Here is a 7,161-nt window from a genome sequence, read left to right on the forward strand (position 1 = left end):
TTGGGAGGCTGAATATTTCTAGAAATTTGTCCATTTCTTCTAGGTTGTCCAATTTGTTGGCACATAACTGTTTGAAGTATTCTCTTATGATTTTTTTTTTTTTGTATCTGTGTTTTATTTTTCCCCTTTCATTTTTATTTTGTTAATTTGGTCCTCTCTTTTTACTTCTTGGTAAGCCTGGCTAGAGGTTTGTCCATCCTGTTTATCTTTTCAAACAAACCAGCTGTTTCTTTGATATTTTCTATTTTTTTTAATCTCTATTTTATTCATTTCTTCTCTTTTTTAAAAAAAATTATTATTATTTCCTTCCTTCTCCTGACTAGCCTTTGTTTGTTCTTATTTTTCTAATTTCTGTAGATGATATGTTAGGTTGTTTATTTGAGATTTTTTTTTTTTTCTTCTTAAGGAAGGCCTATATCACTATAAACAAACCTCTGATAACTTCTTTTGCTGCACCCCATCAATTTTGGAAAGTTGTGTTTCCATTTTCATTTCTCTTGAGGTATTTTCTGGTTTCCTCTTTGAATTCTTCATTGACCCATTGGCTGTTTAGCAGCAAGTTATTTAGTTTTCTCATGTTTGCACTTTTCCCATTTCTCTTTCTGTAATAGATTTCTAGTTTCATACCATCGTGTTTGGAAAAATGCTTGATATAATTTCTATCCTCTTAAATTTATTGAGGCTTGTTTTGTGACCTCACACACACTCTATCCTGGAAAATGTTCCATATGCACTTTAAAAGAATGTGTATTTTGCTGTTTTAGGGGTGGAAAGTTCTGTAGATATCTATTAAATCCAACTGCTTGGGTTTCTCTGGTGGCGCAGTGGTTGAGAGTCTGCCTGCCGATGCAGGGGACAATTTAAGAACACTGTTGCTTTACTGATTTTCTGTCTGGATGATTTACCCATTGATGTAAGTGCAGTGTTGAAGCCTCCTACTGTTATTATATTATTGCCAATTTCTCCCTTTATGTCTGTTAATATTTACTTTATAGGTTTAGGTGCTCCTGTATTGGGTGCATATATGTTAATAATTGTAACATCCACATCTTGTATTGATCCCTTTATCACTCCATTATACCCTTCTTTGTCTTTTGTTATAGACTTTTAAAGTCTATTTTGTCTGATATGAGTATTGCTACCCTCATTTTCTTGTCACTTCCATTTGCATGAAGTATGTTTCTCCATCCCCTCACTTTCAGTTTGTATGTCTTGGCCCTGAAGGGTGTCTCTTGTAACCAGCGTATTAAAGGGTCTTTTTATTTTATTCAATCAGCCACCCTATGTCTTTTGATTGGAGATTTTAGTCCACTGACATTTAATGTAATTATTGATGAATATTTACTAATAGCCATTTCATTACTTATTTTCCAGTTGTTTTTGTTATTCTTCTCTCTTCTTTTCTTCTTCTTTTTGTTTCTTCCCTTGTTCACACCAAATATTTTAATGTAGTAGTTCTATGCATTTCATTTCATTTCCATATTCCCAAGCCAATTCATGTTTTGTCCCCTCAATTAATTCAAATGTTATTTTTTCAAATGCCACCTCCTCAGAGCTGTCTTCCATGATGATTTTGTCAGAAATATCCTTCCTCAATCTTCTCATTCCTCTACTTTGCTTTATTGTTTATCAAGCACATATTTCTTTTTTTTTTTGGACATGAAAAAAGTCCATGATTTATTTTTAAATGGAAAAAACAGATTGCAGGGCAGTTAAACACAGAACTGAGAAAAGTGAAATTAGTTATTACGTCTAGCTTGTAAACAGGGATCTTACCTCATCATCTCTGAAGATTTGTTAAATGCCTACCTCCAGCTTACTCTGAATATTGATTTGTTTTTATATTATAAAACAAGTATTATTCCATTATAGTTATTCAGGAGAAGTCACCTGAACAAGTTGAAATAGCTCAGTTGGGAGAGCGTTAGACTGAAGATCTAAAGGTCCCTGGTTCCATCCTGGGTTTCAGCAGTAGTTTTGGGTTTTTGCACTAAATATAGTTTCCTGGAAGTCTTAACCAAAATATAAGCTTTAAGGGGAATATTTGGTTATTATGTTTTGAGTGGGTCTATGGCTTTTTAGGGAGGGGTGGTGTCAGGTGCCCTGGTGGGCCTTTTTACTAAACTCCCAATACCTTAGTACTTCCTGACTGTAATAACAATAGCTAACTTATCTTGAGTACTTGCTATATGTCAAGCTATACTTTAAGCTTTTTCTGTGTGTTAACTTATTTAAAATGACCACTAAAATTCTTGGTAGCTACTTGTTAAATAAATGAACAGTTTGATGCCGGAGGCCTGGCATGTGGTTGGTAAAAAATGACCTTTCAAGCACATATTTCTTAAATATACATTGTAGATATATATGTATATATGTCTATATATCTTCTCTCCCCCACACACTCTTAACTAGTATCCAAATGTGTAGAGAATTTGTATGCTTTATCTACCACTATATTAATGATTCACACAGAGTTTCATCTCTCCCTAGTTCTTTCCTTTTTCTTTTTCTTCTGCCTAACTCCTTCTCATTCTTAATAAGTCAGTTAATTTATTATTCACATCTTTTGGGAAATCTTCTCTAGGTATGTTTTCTATGGGTTCATGAAACACCATTTCCAATCCTTATCATGGCACTCACTACATTGTACAGAAGTTTTCTGTTTCTCCAGCTGAGCAACACACAGACAGGCTTTCTGGTATTTGACTATACTTGTCTCTGAACCATTTCCCCAGGAAGAGGCCGTGAGAAGAGCTCCATTTCTCTGCAGATAGGAGGAGACGATGTCTTCTCCTTCCCACGGGACAGGGAGAGATGGCTTCTTCTTCTGTGGCCAAGGAGCTCCTTTACAGGGGCTCTGTCAGGGCTCAGCCATCCAATCCCCAGAAAAGCTGAGCTTTGTCTACCATCTTGACTGTCATGTGAGAGCCTGTGAAGTTGTACAAGCAATAAATGCCACTGAGCTCTGAAGGGATGGAAGAGCTGCCTGGATAACAACCCTGTAGCTACTATAATGACTTAGATTAGAGCAGAAGGAAATTCCAGTCATTTTTCAGTCTGTCAGTTTTTCTATTATCCTCAAGACTGAGCATGAAACATTCATTACACCACAGCTTTATTGATTCAACTGATGAAAATATATTGGTATTAATAACATGAAACTCTAAGGCACTGGGGATAATAAAACAATTGATTGGAAACATAACGTGTTTGAGAATATTTTTATGTGGTAGTTCCATGCATTTCATTTCCATTCATAACTAAGCCAGCAGGTAGGTGATTTGGGCATCACCTCATCAAGCCATATAACCATCTTTATTTAGTATTTACATGATTATCCAGAATAAATAGTTTGATTGGTTGTTAACAACAGACTTTAATTTGAGGCAAAATGAAGAAAATCTGTTTGAAATGACTAACTCACTGTTTAAAAATATTGAGCTTGGGTTTTAAATGGCTTAAATATGGTCATTGAAAATAATGTTCTTTGGGGGTATTTTTAATTTTGTGTCCTCTTAGGAAGTTTCAAAAACAGAGTATCTCTTTTTTTTGGGTGGGGGGAATCTAACTTAAGTCTTTGTCTTTTGGTATTCAGATTATTATGATAAGGCATAGGAAAAGAGAACTTTTTATCATAGATTTTTCTTTGTGGCTACACTTTTACCTTGAGAAATATTTTTTTGATCATTTTCTCAGTTCATATTACTCAATAAGTGGCTACTGTCAGCTTCTGGCAAGAATGAGCTCACCAAGATGTATGATGTCAAAATATACCATTTTCTAATGTATTGAGCAAAATAATTATAAAAATTATGAATTAAAAAAGTATCTAAATACCACTAACCTCCAATTTTGCCATATTGTTTTCTGGATTTTATTTCTATGTGTACATATGCTATGTCTTCATATTTAGAATGTCATATGTGTTTAGAATACATATTTAGAATGACATTCATAAAATGTATTTTGTTTTACTCTTTTATAATTTTATCACATTTTCTTGTTTTTATATTAATTTTATGACAGTATAATATTTCATACAACTCTGTAGTTGTCCCTTCTATTTTTCATCTTGTAAATAATATTGCAATGGAAATATTTATGCCTATGTGTTTTTCACATAAATTATTCTTTTGTTAAGATATTCCTGTGAATAGTTTTACTGGGTCAAATTGTATGACATTTTTTTAACCTCATAAAGTACATTTCCAAATTACTTTTCAAGAGGGTTGAACAAATTAAATTGCCCCTATTGGTGTATATAGTTAAAAATATGTTGGTCAGGATTATGGATTTTTACTTAAAATATTTGATAATGTACCATGTGAAAAACAATACCCTGTTTCTCTTGGTATTTTTGGTGGTTTCAGAGACTATCAAATGTTGGTTTAGCAATTGTCTTTCCTCTTGTGTGAACTGTCTTTTCATATCCTTTGTTTACTCATTGGGTGTAAGTATTTTTGTGTCAAATTTTATGAGCATTCATGTTTGCTGCAAATATTTTCTTAGTCTTTTGTTTTCTCTCATATTTTAGTTATATTATTCTTTACTGTACCAGGTATTTATGCAATTGAATCTGTAGATTATTTATTGTTTACAATTGTCATTTCTCTAAAGATGGACATAATATTTTTAATCCTATAGTCTGTTGATTTTCTTTGATTAAAATTTTATAGTTGTCTCATAATGTAGAATTTATTGTGGTAAAGGGGTGAGATGATTACTTCATATTATGTACTTTTATTCTTACATCAATTATTAAATAACAAAAGATCATTTAAAATGCCCTGTTGGCAGTATTATATTTTTGAAGCTTATTTGATAATATGCACTGTTGAGTCAGGTAGTGTTCTAGGCACAAGGAAATGAAAATGGTCTTATTTTGGTCATTAAGGAGCTCAGAGTTTAGGTGAGGAAGGAGGTCAGGGAACAGTTTCTACATAAAAATTTTCTGGTATTTCACACTGACCACTGAGTCACTATGATGGGAAACTGAACTCTGTTCTCCTCTGGTTTCTATTTCCTTTTCTTTTTGTCACTCTCATTTGCTCTTGCCTGTTCTTTTTGTTCTCCTGCTCTTGCATGCTCTTTGGCTTGCTTTCTCTTTCTCACTCTTTCCCTTTTCCCCTCCTTCCTGCTTTTTTTCTTTCCCTCCCTCTTTATTCTTCTTCCTTCCACCTCCATCAGCACTGCTTTCTTCCTCCAAACTCCCTCCCTCTACCTCTCCTTCACCCATATCTCCTCCAGAAAAAATAAATTTTGTCTCTCTCTGGAGAGACATGCATTTCTAAATCAATGGTAAGGCATTAGTCAAAGCATGGTCTTAGGAGCTAAGCCAACTAGAATTCAAATCTTGGCCTTGTCTCTACCAGTTGTATCAATCTAAGCAATTGCAGGAAGTCCTTACTTTGCTCAGTTCTGATATGCATAAATTTAAATTCCCACTGTTTAGTTTAATAATACTAGTCCTTCAACAACATGGTTCAAATTTAAGTTACTTCAGTATATTGACTGTGAGTAATTGCATAACTTATAAAATTCACTACTAGCTTCTCAGACTACAAATCAAGTAGCTGTGTTGACTTCTTGTGTTCTAGTGATAAACCAAGATGAGTTTTTACAAAAATGAATAAGCAAAAGAGGAAACTGACCAAGAAAGATGAAAGTGCAGCAAAGAAATAAAATGATATTTCTGGAAATGAACTGAGCATAAATGGATTTATTAAAAAAACAGCTGACCTTGAGAATACTGACACTGCCACCATTCCAGAGACTTCAGACATACAGTCCAAGGAACTTTGTGAAGATGAGCTTATGGACAAAAATGAAGAAATTGGTGGTGATGAAAAGTATAAAGATATCCCAGAGGACATGATGTCAGCAATAAACTTTACATTAAAAGAGTTCTTGGAGATATTTCACAACACGAAATGAGGAAAAGGTGAAATGTTAGAAGGTCATCCAAACAGAAAGAGTATGACAATTTACAAGGAATAGAAAAGATGCTCACTCTGTATCATGTTATATAACAAGAGGGTAAGCACTGTTCAAACTACTCTTGATACATTTTTTGAAGAAACTAAACACTTTAATTCTCTTAAATTACAGTGTCCTAAATAAATAGTGTTTTACTATTTTTCATTTTGCTATACATTTATAACAGACAGTTATAGAGTTCTTAATGTTTTGAAAAATGTTTTTAAAGGTCACAAAATAAGAGTAATATGTTCCATTGATTATTAAGATTGTTTTGCAAGATTTCTTGTAAGGTCATTTTTATGACCCCAAACTAGTGTGCAAAGTGGCAATTGCCTATTCTTAACTTCTCTAAACTTTAGTTTCTCTGTCTGTGAAATGAAAGAGGATAACTCATAGGAATATTGTGAGAGTTAAATGAGATAATGCATATAAAGTGCTTGGAGCAGCTGGAATTTGGTAAAGTTTCAATAAAAGGTAGCTATTATTATTATTATTATTATTATTTTTGCGGTACGCGGGCCTCTCACTGTTGTGGCCTCTCCCGTTGCGGAGCACAGGCTCCGGACACGCAGGCTCAGCGGCCATGGCTCATGGGCGCGGCAGCTCTGCGGCATGTGGGATCTTCCCGGACTGGGGCACGAACCCGTGTCCCCTGCATTGCCAGGCGGACTCTCAACCACTACGCCACCAGGGAAAGCTAAAGGTAGCTATTATTAATGTTAATATCATTACTATCAACCAACAGGTAAAGCAATATGGCATAATTCTACCAAGTTGAGTTTAATGAAACTTTTATTGTTTAAGCCAAATAACTCATGCAAAATATCAGAATTAAATGAGAAAACATAACAATGAATTAGTAAAAACGTAAATATTTTTCTAGCCATCAGGAACCTGCCTCCCCTCCAAGATACTCACTCTAAGACAAATCACATTGTCAGTCTTGATAATAAAATAAAGTGCTTTAACTCACCTTCTTGGACTTACCTAGACTAATTTCAGGAAGTTCAATTCTTTTCTGTTCAAGCTCTAGTATTTCATTTCTATTTTCTTTTTGTACTAAGAAACACCAGTATAGAGGAGCCCAGAATTCATTATTAGAAGAGTGGGGAGTTGTGGTGGGTGGAAATTTAATCAGATTGCACTCTATGGTATTTCTATAGAAGCTCATAGCTATTCTCT

The 7,161-nt window shown here is 34.1% G+C and overlaps 1 non-coding gene across 1 annotated transcript; it reads left to right on the forward strand.

Moving 5' to 3' along the window:
* The first annotated feature begins 1,898 nt into the window (after nucleotides 1–1,898).
* On the forward strand, nucleotides 1,899–1,971 carry TRNAF-GAA (transfer RNA phenylalanine (anticodon GAA)). Its single transcript has one exon. It is a non-coding gene; the product is annotated as a tRNA-Phe (tRNA).
* The last annotated feature ends 5,190 nt before the right edge of the window (nucleotides 1,972–7,161 follow it).

Source organism: Neophocaena asiaeorientalis, unplaced genomic scaffold, assembly GCF_003031525.2.
Source record: "Neophocaena asiaeorientalis asiaeorientalis breed wild unplaced genomic scaffold, Neophocaena_asiaeorientalis_V1.1 scaffold787, whole genome shotgun sequence".
NCBI lineage: Eukaryota > Metazoa > Chordata > Mammalia > Artiodactyla > Phocoenidae > Neophocaena > Neophocaena asiaeorientalis.